General features: G+C 41.6%; 11 non-coding genes across 11 annotated transcripts; all 11 read right to left on the bottom strand.

The window, feature by feature from the left end:
- Positions 1-841: 841 nt before the first annotated feature.
- On the bottom strand, positions 842-915 carry trnan-guu (transfer RNA asparagine (anticodon GUU)). The gene has a single exon. It is a non-coding gene; the product is annotated as a tRNA-Asn (tRNA).
- A 1113-nt stretch (positions 916-2028) lies between these two features.
- Positions 2029-2102, bottom strand: trnan-guu (transfer RNA asparagine (anticodon GUU)). Its single transcript has one exon. It is a non-coding gene; the product is annotated as a tRNA-Asn (tRNA).
- Positions 2103-3215: 1113 nt separating this feature from the next.
- Positions 3216-3289, bottom strand: trnan-guu (transfer RNA asparagine (anticodon GUU)). The gene has a single exon. It is a non-coding gene; the product is annotated as a tRNA-Asn (tRNA).
- A 2290-nt stretch (positions 3290-5579) lies between these two features.
- Positions 5580-5653, bottom strand: trnan-guu (transfer RNA asparagine (anticodon GUU)). Its single transcript has one exon. It is a non-coding gene; the product is annotated as a tRNA-Asn (tRNA).
- Positions 5654-7953: 2300 nt separating this feature from the next.
- trnan-guu (transfer RNA asparagine (anticodon GUU)) lies at positions 7954-8027 on the bottom strand. The gene has a single exon. It is a non-coding gene; the product is annotated as a tRNA-Asn (tRNA).
- A 1103-nt stretch (positions 8028-9130) lies between these two features.
- Positions 9131-9204, bottom strand: trnan-guu (transfer RNA asparagine (anticodon GUU)). Its single transcript has one exon. It is a non-coding gene; the product is annotated as a tRNA-Asn (tRNA).
- Positions 9205-10307: 1103 nt separating this feature from the next.
- trnan-guu (transfer RNA asparagine (anticodon GUU)) lies at positions 10308-10381 on the bottom strand. The gene has a single exon. It is a non-coding gene; the product is annotated as a tRNA-Asn (tRNA).
- Positions 10382-11494: 1113 nt separating this feature from the next.
- trnan-guu (transfer RNA asparagine (anticodon GUU)) lies at positions 11495-11568 on the bottom strand. Its single transcript has one exon. It is a non-coding gene; the product is annotated as a tRNA-Asn (tRNA).
- Positions 11569-12681: 1113 nt separating this feature from the next.
- Positions 12682-12755, bottom strand: trnan-guu (transfer RNA asparagine (anticodon GUU)). Its single transcript has one exon. It is a non-coding gene; the product is annotated as a tRNA-Asn (tRNA).
- Positions 12756-13868: 1113 nt separating this feature from the next.
- On the bottom strand, positions 13869-13942 carry trnan-guu (transfer RNA asparagine (anticodon GUU)). Its single transcript has one exon. It is a non-coding gene; the product is annotated as a tRNA-Asn (tRNA).
- Positions 13943-15055: 1113 nt separating this feature from the next.
- trnan-guu (transfer RNA asparagine (anticodon GUU)) lies at positions 15056-15129 on the bottom strand. The gene has a single exon. It is a non-coding gene; the product is annotated as a tRNA-Asn (tRNA).
- Positions 15130-15340: the final 211 nt, after the last annotated feature.

Consider the following 15340-nt stretch of genomic DNA (forward strand, 5'->3'; position numbering starts at 1 on the left):
AAATATAATTTGATAAATATATATCTTAAACAACTGCGTTTTCACGAATGTAATATATGATCGCCAAGCCCATTCAAAATAATTAGGGGACTGACCCTGGAAGAATGATGTAATGGCGAGTCACGTTCATGGCGTATAGGCACACATATTCACACAAACACACACATACTGGACCAACATTGTCCTTCAAGCGAAATACATTTAAATGCTAAGGGTTTTCATGCCAGATTGACATCATTTACATTGTCATACTTGCCGGATTAATATGAATAAATGATATGTTCCATGGAGACCACAGAATGATCAAGCTATTGAGTAACAGAAGATCAGAGACCACTGACAGCCATTTAGGTATAGTATAGCAGCAGGTATAGGAACTTGTCATCTTTCATGTTCAACAACACACCAATCACATGTGACAATAGGAAACAAAGCAGGTCAAAAGCGAGCTTACTGTAAATCCAGGAAGGTCTTTCCACATCAGTATAAATGGAATGATAGCATCTCTGGGTGGGCTCAAATCACCAACCTTTAAACTAACGGCCTAAGGCGCTAACCAATTGCACCACAGAGACTTGTGATTATATTCACCCTCAGCAGGCCAAAGTCTCATGGAAGCTCACTACAAGTCAGGAAGTTTCACATCGCTACCATCTGAAAAATGTCATCCATGGGTGGTGTCGAAGCACCAATCTTTAGATAGATTGTCAAACACACTAACTGATTGCACTAGAGAGGCTTGTGTTGGCATTGACCCTCAGCAGGACAAAGTAACAGGGAATCTCATTACAGGTCCAGGATGTCACATCCGCATCATGGAGCACAACAAACTGAAAACTCTCGTCCCTGGGTGGGCTCAAACCACCAACCTTTAGATTAACAGTCTAACGCGCTAACCAATTGCGCCACAGAGACTTGTTGTGTGTCTGACCCTGACACTTGATCACTGGCCATCCGTGATCTCATCCAACTGTACATGGAGTTTACGAAACAACAACACTTTGTTCCAATGGTTGTGTCAACGTGCATCGAAAGTGCCGCAACATTTTCAAGGAAGTAGCCCTGTAGTTTTCTAACGTTTGTTAGCTTTTTGAATGGCCTTAAAAGGGCAAAAATGTAGCACAATGTTCGTCAGCACAACATTATATAAAAAGGCATCTGGCAGGAGTAAATTTGGCCACAATCATAAATATAATTTGATAAATATATATCTGAAACAACTGCGTTTTCACGAATGTAATATATGATCGCCAAGCTCATTCAAAATAATTAGGGGACTGACCCTGGAAGAATGATGTAATGGCGAGTCACTTTCATGGCGTATAGGCACACATATTCACACAAACACACACATACTGGACCAACATTGTCCTTCAAGCGAAATACATTTAAATGCTAAGGGTTTTCATGCCAGATTGACATCATTTACATTGTCATACTTGCCGGATTAATATGAATAAATGATATGTTCCATGGAGACCACAGAATGATCAAGCTATTGAGTAACAGAAGATCAGAGACCACTGACAGCCATTTAGGTATAGTATAGCAGCAGGTATAGGAACTTGTCATCTTTCATGTTCAACAACACACCAATCACATGTGACAATAGGAAACAAAGCAGGTCAAAAGCGAGCTTACTGTAAATCCAGGAAGGTCTTTCCACATCAGTATAAATGGAATGATAGCATCTCTGGGTGGGCTCAAATCACCAACCTTTAAACTAACGGCCTAAGGCGCTAACCAATTGCGCCACAGAGACTTGTGATTATATTCATCCTCAGCAGGCCAAAGTCTCATGGAAGCTCACTACAAGTCAGGAAGTTTCACATCGCTACAATCTGAAAAATGTCATCCATGGGTGGTGTCGAAGCACCAATCTTTAGATAGATTGTCAAACACACTAACTGATTGCACGAGAGAGGATTGTGTTGGCATTGACCCTCAGCAGGACAAAGTAACAGGGAATCTCATTACAGGTCCAGGATGTCACATCCGCATCATGGAGCACAACAAACTGAAAACTCTCGTCCCTGGGTGGGCTCGAACCACCAACCTTTAGATTAACAGTCTAACGCGCTAACCAATTGCGCCACAGAGACTTGTTGTGTGTCGGACCCTGACACTTGATCGCTGGCCATCCGTGATCTCATCCAACTGTACATGGAGTTTACGAAACAACAACACTTTGTTCCAATGGTTGTGTCAATGTGCATCGAAAGTGCCGCAACATTTTCAAGGATGTAGCCCTGTAGTTTTCTAACGTTTGTTAGCTTTTTGAATGGCCTTAAAAGGGCAAAAATGTAGCACAATGTTCGTCAGCACAACATTATATAAAAAGGCATCTGGCAGGAGTAAATTTGGCCACAATCATAAATATACTTTGACAAATATATATCTTAAACAACTGCGTTTTCACGAATGTAATATATGATCGCCAAGCCCATTCAAAATAATTAGGGGACTGACCCTGGAAGAATGATGTAATGGCGAGTCACTTTCATGTCGTATAGGCACACATATTCACACAAATACACACATACTGGACCAACATTGTACTTCAAGTGAAATACATTTAAATGCTAAGGGTTTTCATGCCAGATTGACATCATTTACATTGTCATACTTGCCGGATTAATATGAATAAATGATATGTTCCATGGAGACCACAGAATGATCAAGCTATTGAGTAACAGAAGATCAGAGACCATTGACAGCCATTTAGGTATAGTATAGCAGCAGGTATAGGAACTTGTCATCTTTCATGTTCAACAACACACCAATCACATGTGACAATAGGAAACAAAGCAGGTCAAAAGCGAGCTTACTGTAAATCCAGGAAGGTCTTTCCACATCAGTATAAATGGAATGATAGCATCTCTGGGTGGGCTCAAATCACCAACCTTTAAACTAACGGCCTAAGGCGCTAACCAATTGCGCCACAGAGACTTGTGATTATATTCACCCTCAGCAGGCCAAAGTCTCATGGAAGCTCACTACAAGTCAGGAAGTTTCACATCGCTACAATCTGAAAAATGTCATCCATGGGTGGTGTCGAAGCACCAATCTTTAGATAGATTGTCAAACACACTAACTGATTGCACGAGAGAGGATTGTGTTGGCATTGACCCTCAGCAGGACAAAGTAACAGGGAATCTCATTACAGGTCCAGGATGTCACATCCGCATCATGGAGCACAACAAACTGAAAACTCTCGTCCCTGGGTGGGCTCGAACCACCAACCTTTAGATTAACAGTCTAACGCGCTAACCAATTGCGCCACAGAGACTTGTTGTGTGTCTGACCCTGACACTTGATCGCTGGCCATCCGTGATCTCATCCAACTGTACATGGAGTTTACGAAACAACAACACTTTGTTCCAATGGTTGTGTCAACGTGCATCGAAAGTGCCGCAACATTTTCAAGGAAGTAGCCCTGTAGTTTTCTAACGTTTGTTAGCTTTTTGAATGGCCTTAAAAGGGCAAAAATGTAGCACAATGTTCGTCAGCACAACATTATATAAAAAGGCATCTGGCAGGAGTAAATTTGGCCACAATCACAAATATAATTTGATAAATATATATCTTAAACAACTGCGTTTTCACGAATGTAATATATGATCGCCAAGCCCATTCAAAATAATTAGGGGACTGACCCCGGAAGAATGATGTAATGGCGAGTCACTTTCATGGCGTATAGGCACACATATTCACACAAACACACACATACTGGACCAACATTGTCCTTCAAGCGAAATACATTTAAATGCTAAGGGTTTTCATGCCAGATTGACATCATTTACATTGTCATACTTGCCGGATTAATATGAATAAATGATATGTTCCATGGAGACCACAGAATGATCAAGCTATTGAGTAACAGAAGATCAGAGACCACTGACAGCCATTTAGGTATAGTATAGCAGCAGGTATAGGAACTTGTCATCTTTCATGTTCAACAACACACCAATCACATGTGACAATAGGAAACAAAGCAGGTCAAAAGCGAGCTTACTGTAAATCCAGGAAGGTCTTTCCACATCAGTATAAATGGAATGATAGCATCTCTGGGTGGGCTCAAATCACCAACCTTTAAACTACCGGCCTAAGGCGCTAACCAATTGCGCCACAGAGACTTGTGATTATATTCACCCTCAGCAGGCCAAAGTCTCATGGAAGCTCACTACAAGTCAGGAAGTTTCACATCGCTACAATCTGAAAAATGTCATCCATGGGTGGTGTCGAAGCACCAATCTTTAGATAGATTGTCAAACACACTAACTGATTGCACGAGAGAGGATTGTGTTGGCATTGACCCTCAGCAGGACAAAGTAACAGGGAATCTCATTACAGGTCCAGGATGTCACATCAGCATCATGGAGCACAACAAACTGAAAACTCTCGTACCTGGGTGGGCTCGAACCACCAACCTTTAGATTAACAGTCTAACGCTCTAACCAATTGCGCCACAGAGACTTGTTGTGTGTCTGACCCTGACACTTGATCGCTGGGTATCCGTGATCTCATCCAACTGTACATGGAGTTTACGAAACAACAACACTTTGTTCCAATGGTTGTGTCAACGTGCATCGAAAGTGCCGCAACATTTTCAAGGAAGTAGCCCTGTAGTTTTCTAACGTTTGTTAGCTTTTTGAATGGCCTTAAAAGGGCAAAAATGTAGCACAATGTACGTCAGCACAACATTATATAAAAAGGCATCTGGCAGGAGTAAATTTGGCCACAATCACAAATATAATTTGATAAATATATATCTTAAACAACTGCGTTTTCACGAATGTAATATATGATCGCCAAGCCCATTCAAAATAATTAGGGGACTGACCCCGGAAGAATGATGTAATGGCGAGTCACTTTCATGGCGTATAGGCACACATATTCACACAAACACACACATACTGGACCAACATTGTCCTTCAAGCGAAATACATTTAAATGCTAAGGGTTTTCATGCCAGATTGACATCATTTACATTGTCATACTTGCCGGATTAATATGAATAAATGATATGTTCCATGGAGACCACAGAATGATCAAGCTATTGAGTAACATAATATCAGAGACCATTGAAAGCCATTTAGTGATAGTATAGCAGCAGGTATAGGAACTTGTCATCTTTCATGTTCAACAACACACCAATCATATGTGACAATAGGAAACAAAGCAGGTCAAAAGCGAGTTTACTGTAAATCCAGCAAGGTCTTTCCACATCACTATAAATGGAAAGATAGCATCTCTGGGTGGGCTCAAATCACCAACCTTTAAACTAACAGCATAAGGCGCTAACGAATTGCGCCACAGAGACTTGTGATTATATTGACCCTCAGCAGGCCAAAGTCTCATGGAAGCTCACTAGGTTTAACATCGCTACAATATGAAAAATGTCATCCATGGGTGGTGTCGAAGCACCAATCTTTAGATAGCTTGTCAAACACACTAACTGATAGCACTAGAGAGGCTTGTGTTGGCATTGACCCTCAGCAGGACAAAGTAACAGGGAATCTCATTACAGGTCCAGGATGTCAAATCCGCATCATGGCGCACAACAAACTGAAAACTCTCGTCCCTGGGTGGGCTCGAACCACCAACCTTTAGAATAACAGTCTAACGCGCTAACCAATTGCGCCACAGAGACTTGTTGTGTGTCTGACCCTGACACTTGATCGCTGGCAATCCGTGATCTCATCCAACTGTACTTGGAGTTTACGAAACAACAACACTTTGTTCCAATGGTTGTGTCAACGTGCATCGAAAGTGCCGCAACATTTTCAAGGAAGTAGCCCTGTAGTTTTCTAACGTTTGTTAGCTTTTTGAATGGCCTTAAAAGGGCAAAAATGTAGCACAATGTTCGTCAGCGCAACATTATATAAAAAGGCATCTGGCAGGAGTAAATTCAGCCACAATCACAAATATAATTTGATAAATATATATCTTAAACAACTGCGTTTTCACGAATGTAATATATGATCGCCAAGCCCATTCAAAATAATTAGGGGACTGACCCTGGAAGAATGATGTAATGGCGAGTCACGTTCATGGCGTATAGGGACACATATTCACACAAACACACACATACTGGACCAACATTGTCCTTCAAGCGAAATACATTTAAATGCTAAGGGTTTTCATGCCAGATTGACATCATTTACATCGTCATACTTGCCGGATTAATATGAATAAATGATATGTTCCATGGAGACCACAGAATGATCAAGCTATTGAGTAACATAATATCAGAGACCATTGACAGCCATTTAGGTATAGTATAGCAGCAGGTATAGGAACTTGTCATCTTTCATGTTCAACAACACACCAATCACATGTGACAATAGGAAACAAAGCAGGTCAAAAGCGAGCTTACTGTAAATCCAGGAAGGTCTTTCCACATCAGTATAAATGGAATGATAGCATCTCTGGGTGGGCTCAAATCACCAACCTTTAAACTAACGGCCTAAGGCGCTAACCAATTGCGCCACAGAGACTTCTGATTATATTCACCCTCAGCAGGCCAAAGTCTCATGGAAGCTCACTACAAGTCAGGAGGTTTCACATCGCTACAATCTGAAAAATGTCATCCATGGGTGGTGTCGAAGCACCAATCTTTAGATAGCTTGTCAAACACACTAACTGATTGCACTAGAGAGGCTTGTGTTGGCATTGACCCTCAGCAGGACAAAGTAACAGGGAATCTCATTACAGGTCCAGGATGTCACATCCGCATCATGGAGCACAACAAACTGAAAACTCTCGTCCCTGGGTGGGCTCAAAGCACCAACCTTTAGATTAACAGTCTAACGCGCTAACCAATTGCGCCACAGAGACGTGTTGTGTGTCTGACCCTGACACTTGATCGCTGGCCATCCGTGATCTCATCCAACTGTACATGGAGTTTACGAAACAACAACACTTTGTTCCAATGGTTGTGTCAACGTGCATCGAAAGTGCCGCAACATTTTCAAGGAAGTAACCATGTAGTTTTCTAACGTTTGTTAGCTTTTTGAATGGCCTTAAAAGGGCAAAAATGTAGCACAATGTTCGTCAGCACAACATTATATAAAAAGGCATCTGGCAGGAGTAAATTTGGCCACAATCACAAATATAATTTGATAAATATATATCTTAAACAACAGCGTTTTCACGAATGTAATATATGATCGCCAAGCCCATTCAAAATAATTAGGGGACTGACCCCGGAAGAATGATGTAATGGCGAGTCACTTTCATGGCGTATAGGCACACATATTCACACAAACACACACATACTGGACCAACATTGTCCTTCAAGCGAAATACATTGAAATGCTAAGGGTTTTCATGCCAGATTGACATCATTTACATTGTCATACTTGCCGGATTAATATGAATAAATGATATGTTCCATGGAGACCACAGAATGATCAAGCTATTGAGTAACAGAAGATCAGAGACCACTGACAGCCATTTAGGTATAGTATAGCAGCAGGTATAGGAACTTGTCATCTTTCATGTTCAACAACACACCAATCACATGTGACAATAGGAAACAAAGCAGGTCAAAAGCGAGCTTACTGTAAATCCAGGAAGGTCTTTCCACATCAGTATAAATGGAATGATAGCATCCCTGGGTGGGCTCAAATCACCAACCTTTAAACTAACGGCCTAAGGCGCTAACCAATTGCGCCACAGAGACTTGTGATTATATTCACCCTCAGCAGGCCAAAGTCTCATGGAAGCTCACTACAAGTCAGGAAGTTTCAAATTGCTACAATCTGAAAAATGTCATCCATGGGTGGTGTCGAAGCACCAATCTTTAGATAGATTGTCAAACACACTAACTGATTGCACGAGAGAGGATTGTGTTGGCATTGACCCTCAGCAGGACAAAGTAACAGGGAATCTCATTACAGGTCCAGGATGTCACATCCGCATCATGGAGCACAACAAACTGAAAACTCTCGTCCCTGGGTGGGCTCGAACCACCAACCTTTAGATTAACAGTCTAACGCGCTAACCAATTGCGCCACAGAGACTTGTTGTGTGTCTGACCCTGACACTTGATCGCTGGCCATCCGTGATCTCATCCAACTGTACATGGAGTTTACAAAACAACAACACTTTGTTCCAATGGTTGTGTCAACGTGCATCGAAAGTGCCGCGACATTTTCAAGGATGTAGCCCTGTAGTTTTCTAACGTTTGTTAGCTTTTTGAATGGCCTTAAAAGGGCAAAAATGTAGCACAATGTTCGTCAGCACAACATTATATAAAAAGGCATCTGGCAGGAGTAAATTTGGCCACAATCACAAATATAATTTGATAAATATATATCTTAAACAACTGCGTTTTCACGAATGTAATATATGATCGCCAAGCCCATTCAAAATAATTAGGGGACTGACCCCGGAAGAATGATGTAATGGCGAGTCACTTTCATGGCGTATAGGCACACATATTCACACAAACACACACATACTGGACCAACATTGTCCTTCAAGCGAAATACATTTAAATGCTAAGGGTTTTCATGCCAGATTGACATCATTTACATTGTCATACTTGCCGGATTAATATGAATAAATGATATGTTCCATGGAGACCACAGAATGATCAAGCTATTGAGTAACATAATATCAGAGAACATTGAAAGCCATTTAGGTATAGTATAGCAGCAGGTATAGGAACTTGTCATCTTTCATGTTCAACAACACACCAATCATATGTGACAATAGGAAACAAAGCAGGTCAAAAGAGAGCTTACTGTAAATCCAGCAAGGTCTTTCCACATCACTATAAATGGAAAGATAGCATCTCTGGGTGGGCTCAAATCACCAACCTTTAAACTAACAGCCTAAGGCGCTAACGAATTGCGCCACAGAGACTTGTGATTATATTGACCCTCAGCAGGCCAAAGTCTCATGGAAGCTCACTAGGTTTAACATCGCTACAATATGAAAAATGTCATCCATGGGTGGTGTCGAAGCACCAATCTTTAGATAGCTTGTCAAACACACTAACTGATAGCACTAGAGAGGCTTGTGTTGGCATTGACCCTCAGCAGGACAAAGTAACAGGGAATCTCATTACAGGTCCAGGATGTCAAATCCGCATCATGGCGCACAACAAACTGAAAACTCTCGTCCCTGGGTGGGCTCGAACCACCAACCTTTAGATTAACAGTCTAACGCGCTAACCAATTGCGCCACAGAGACTTGTTGTGTGTCTGACCCTGACACTTGATCGCTGGCCATCCGTGATCTCATCCAACTGTACATGGAGTTTACGAAACAACAACACTTTGTTCCAATGGTTGTGTCAACGTGCATCGAAAGTGCCGCAACATTTTCAAGGAAGTAACCATGTAGTTTTCTAACGTTTGTTAGCTTTTTGAATGGCCTTAAAAGGGCAAAAATGTAGCACAATGTTCGTCAGCACAACATTATATAAAAAGGCATCTGGCAGGAGTAAATTTGGCCACAATCACAAATATAATTTGATAAATATATATCTTAAACAACAGCGTTTTCACGAATGTAATATATGATCGCCAAGCCCATTCAAAATAATTAGGGGACTGACCCCGGAAGAATGATGTAATGGCGAGTCACTTTCATGGCGTATAGGCACACATATTCACACAAACACACACATACTGGACCAACATTGTCCTTCAAGCGAAATACATTTAAATGCTAAGGGTTTTCATGCCAGATTGACATCATTTACATTGTCATACTTGCCGGATTAATATGAATAAATGATATGTTCCATGGAGACCACAGAATGATCAAGCTATTGAGTAACATAATATCAGAGACCATTGACAGCCATTTAGGTATAGTATAGCAGCAGGTATAGGAACTTGTCATCTTTCATGTTCAACAACACACCAATCATATGTGACAATAGGAAACAAAGCAGGTCAAAAGCGAGCTTACTGTAAATCCAGGAAGGTCTTTCCACATCACTATAAATGGAAAGATAGCATCTCTGGGTGGGCTCAAATCACCAACCTTTAAACTAACAGCCTAAGGCACTAACCAATTGCGCCACAGAGACTTGTGATTATATTGACCCTCAGCAGGCCAAAGTCTCATGGAAGCTCACTAGGTTTCACATCGCTACAATCTGAAAAATGTCATCCATGGGTGGTGTCGAAGCACCAATCTTTAGATAGCTTGTCAAACACACTAACTGATAGCACTAGAGAGGCTTGTGTTGGCATTGACCCTCAGCAGGACAAAGTAACAGGGAATCTCATTACAGGTCCAGGATGTCACATCCGCATCATGGAGCACAACAAACTGAAAACTCTCGTCCCTGGGTGGGCTCGAACCACCAACCTTTAGATTAACAGTCTAACGCGCTAACCAATTGCACCACAGAGACTTGTTGTGTGTCTGACCCTGACACTTGATCGCTGGCCATCCGTGATCTCATCCAACTGTACATGGAGTTTACGAAACAACAACACTTTGTTCCAATGGTTGTGTCAACGTGCATCGAAAGTGCCGCAACATTTTCAAGGAAGTAGCCATGTAGTTTTCTAACGTTTGTTAGCTTTTTCAATGGCCTTAAAAGGGCAAAAATGTAGCACAATGTTCGTCAGCGCAACATTATATAAAAAGGCATCTGGTAGGAGTAAATTCAGCCACAATCACAAATATAATTTGATAAATATATATCTTAAACAACTGCGTTTTCACGAATGTAATATATGATCGCCAAGCCCATTCAAAATAATTAGGGGACTGACCCCGGAAGAATGATGTAATGGCGAGTCACGTTCATGGCGTATAGGCACACATATTCACACAAACACACACATACTGGACCAACATTGTCCTTCAAGCGAAATACATTTAAATGCTAAGGGTTTTCATGCCAGATTGACATCATTTACATTGTCATACTTGCCGGATTAATATGAATAAATGATATGTTCCATGGAGACCACAGAATGATCAAGCTATTGAGTAACAGAAGATCAGAGACCACTGACAGCCATTTAGGTATAGTATAGCAGCAGGTATAGGAACTTGTCATCTTTCATGTTCAACAACACACCAATCACATGTGACAATAGGAAACAAAGCAGGTCAAAAGCGAGCTTACTGTAAATCCAGGAAGGTCTTTCCACATCAGTATAAATGGAATGATAGCATCTCTGGGTGGGCTCAAATCACCAACCTTTAAACTAACGGCCTAAGGCGCTAACCAATTGCACCACAGAGACTTGTGATTATATTCACCCTCAGCAGGCCAAAGTCTCATGGAAGCTCACTACAAGTCAGGAAGTTTCACATCGCTACCATCTGAAAAATGTCATCCATGGGTGGTGTCGAAGCACCAATCTTTAGATAGATTGTCAAACACACTAACTGATTGCACTAGAGAGGCTTGTGTTGGCATTGACCCTCAGCAGGACAAAGTAACAGGGAATCTCATTACAGGTCCAGGATGTCACATCCGCATCATGGAGCACAACAAACTGAAAACTCTCGTCCCTGGGTGGGCTCGAACCACCAACCTTTAGATTAACAGTCTAACGCGCTAACCAATTGCGCCACAGAGACTTGTTGTGTGTCTGACCCTGACACTTGATCGCTGGCCATCCGTGATCTCATCCAACTGTACATGGAGTTTACGAAACAACAACACTTTGTTCCAATGGTTGTGTCAATGTGCATCGAAAGTGCCGCAACATTTTCAAGGATGTAGCCCTGTAGTTTTCTAACGTTTGTTAGCTTTTTGAATGGCCTTAAAAGGGCAAAAATGTAGCACAATGTTCGTCAGCACAACATTATATAAAAAGGCATCTGGCAGGAGTAAATTTGGCCACAATCATAAATATACTTTGACAAATATATATCTTAAACAACTGCGTTTTCACGAATGTAATATATGATCGCCAAGCCCATTCAAAATAATTAGGGGACTGACCCCGGAAGAATGATGTAATGGCGAGTCACTTTCATGGCGTATAGGCACACATATTCACACAAACACACACATACTGGACCAACATTGTCCTTCAAGCGAAATACCTTGAAATGCTAAGGGTTTTCATGCCAGATTGACATCATTTACATTGTCATACTTGCCGGATTAATATGAATAAATGATATGTTCCATGGAGACCACAGAATGATCAAGCTATTGAGTAACAGAAGATCAGAGACCACTGACAGCCATTTAGGTATAGTATAGCAGCAGGTATAGGAACTTGTCATCTTTCATGTTCAACAACACACCAATCACATGTGACAATAGGAAACAAAGTAGGTCAAAAGCGAGCTTACTGTAAATCCAGGAAGGTCTTTCCACATCAGTATAAATGGAATGATAGCATCCCTGGGTGGGCTCAAATCACCAACCTTTAAACTAACGGCCTAAGGCGCTAACCAATTGCGCCACAGAGACTTGTGATTATATTCACCCTCAGCAGGCCAAAGTCTCATGGAAGCTCACTACAAGTCAGGAAGTTTCACATTGCTACAATCTGAAAAATGTCATCCATGGGTGGTGTCGAAGCACCAATCTTTAGATAGATTGTCAAACACACTAACTGATTGCACGAGAGAGGATTGTGTTGGCATTGACCCTCAGCAGGACAAAGTAACAGGGAATCTCATTACAGGTCCAGGATGTCACATCCGCATCATGGAGCACAACAAACTGAAAACTCTCGTCCCTGGGTGGGCTCGAACCACCAACCTTTAGATTAACAGTCTAACGCGTTAACCAATTGCGCCACAGAGACTTGTTGTGTGTCTGACCCTGACACTTGATCGCTGGCCATCCGTGATCTCATCCAACTGTACATGGAGTTTACGAAACAACAACACTTTGTTCCAATGGTTGTGTCAATGTGCATCGAAAGTGCCGCAACATTTTCAAGGATGTAGCCCTGTAGTTTTCTAACGTTTGTTAGCTTTTTGAATGGCCTTAAAAGGGCAAAAATGTAGCACAATGTTCGTCAGCACAACATTATATAAAAAGGCATCTGGCAGGAGTAAATTTGGCCACAATCATAAATATACTTTGACAAATATATATCTTAAACAACTGCGTTTTCACGAATGTAATATATGATGGCCAAGCCCATTCAAAATAATTAGGGGACTGACCCTGGAAGAATGATGTAATGGCGAGTCACTTTCATGTCGTATAGGCACACATATTCACACAAATACACACATACTGGACCAACATTGTACTTCAAGCGAAATACATTTAAATGCTAAAGGTTTTCATGCCAGATTGACATCATTTACATTGTCATACTTGCCGGATTAATATGAATAAATGATATGTTCCATGGAGACCACAGAATGATCAAGCTATTGAGTAACAGAAGATCAGAGACCATTGACAGCCATTTAGGTATAGTATAGCAGCAGGTATAGGACCTTGTCATCTTTCATGTTCAACAACACACCAATCACATGTGACAATAGGAAACAAAGCAGGTCAAAAGCGAGTTTACTGTAAATCCAGGAAGGTCTTTCCACATCAGTATAAATGGAATGATAGCATCTCTGGGTGGGCTCAAATCACCAACCTTTAAACTAACGGCCTAAGGCGCTAACCAATTGCGCCACAGAGACTTGTGATTATATTCATCCTCAGCAGGCCAAAGTCTCATGGAAGCTCACTACAAGTCAGGAAGTTTCACATCGCTACAATCTGAAAAATGTCATCCATGGGTGGTGTCGAAGCACCAATCTTTAGATAGATTGCCAAACACACTAACTGATTGCACGAGAGAGGCTTGTGTTGGCATTGACCCTCAGCAGGACAAAGTAACAGGGAATCTCATTACAGGTCCAGGATGTCACATCCGCATCATGGAGCACAACAAACTGAAAACTCTCGTCCCTGGGTGGGCTCGAACCACCAACCTTTAGATTAACAGTCTAAAGCGCTAACCAATTGCGCCACAGAGACTTGTTGTGTGTCTGACCCTGACACTTGATCACTGGCCATCCGTGATCTCATCCAACTGTACATGGAGTTTACGAAACAACAACACTTTGTTCCAATGGTTGTGTCAATGTGCATCGAAAGTGCCGCAACATTTTCAAGGATGTAGCCCTGTAGTTTTCTAACGTTTGTTAGCTTTTTGAATGGCCTTAAAAGGGCAAAAATGTAGCACAATGTTCGTCAGCACAACATTATATAAAAAGGCATCTGGCAGGAGTAAATTTGGCCACAATCATAAATATACTTTGACAAATATATATCTTAAACAACTGCGTTTTCACGAATGTAATATATGATCGCCAAGCCCATTCAAAATAATTAGGGGACTGACCCCGGAAGAATGATGTAATGGCGAGTCACTTTCATGGCGTATAGGCACACATATTCACACAAACACACACATACTGGACCAACATTGTCCTTCAAGCGAAATACATTGAAATGCTAAGGGTTTTCATGCCAGATTGACATCATTTACATTGTCATACTTGCCGGATTAATATGAATAAATTATATGTTCCATGGAGACCACAGAATGATCAAGCTATTGAGTAACAGAAGATCAGAGACCACTGACAGCCATTTAGGTATAGTATAGCAGCAGGTATAGGAACTTGTCATCTTTCATGTTCAACAACACACCAATCACATGTGACAATAGGAAACAAAGCAGGTCAAAAGCGAGCTTACTGTAAATCCAGGAAGGTCTTTCCACATCAGTATAAATGGAATGATAGCATCCCTGGGTGGGCTCAAATCACCAACCTTTAAACTAACGGCCTAAGGCGCTAACCAATTGCGCCACAGAGACTTGTGATTATATTCACCCTCAGCAGGCCAAAGTCTCATGGAAGCTCACTACAAGTCAGGAAGTTTCACATTGCTACAATCTGAAAAATGTCATCCATGGGTGGTGTCGAAGCACCAATCTTTAGATAGATTGTCAAACACACTAACTGATTGCACGAGAGAGGATTGTGTTGGCATTGACCCTCAGCAGGACAAAGTAACAGGGAATCTCATTACAGGTCCAGGATGTCACATCCGCATCATGGAGCACAACAAACTGAAAACTCTCGTCCCTGGGTGGGCTCGAACCACCAACCTTTAGATTAACAGTCTAACGCGCTAACCAATTGCGCCACAGAGACTTGTTGTGTGTCTGACCCTGACACTTGATCGCTGGCCATCCGTGATCTCATCCAACTGTACATGGAGTTTACAAAACAACAACACTTTGTTCCAATGGTTGTGTCAACGTGCATCGAAAGTGCCGCAACATTTTCAAGGAAGTAGCCCTGTAGTTTTCTAACGTTTGTTAGCTTTTTGAATGGCCTTAAAAGGGCAAAAATGTAGCACAAT

Source organism: Salmo salar, chromosome 07, assembly GCF_965601325.2.
Source record: "Salmo salar chromosome 07, fSalSal1, whole genome shotgun sequence".
Lineage (NCBI taxonomy): Eukaryota > Metazoa > Chordata > Actinopteri > Salmoniformes > Salmonidae > Salmo > Salmo salar.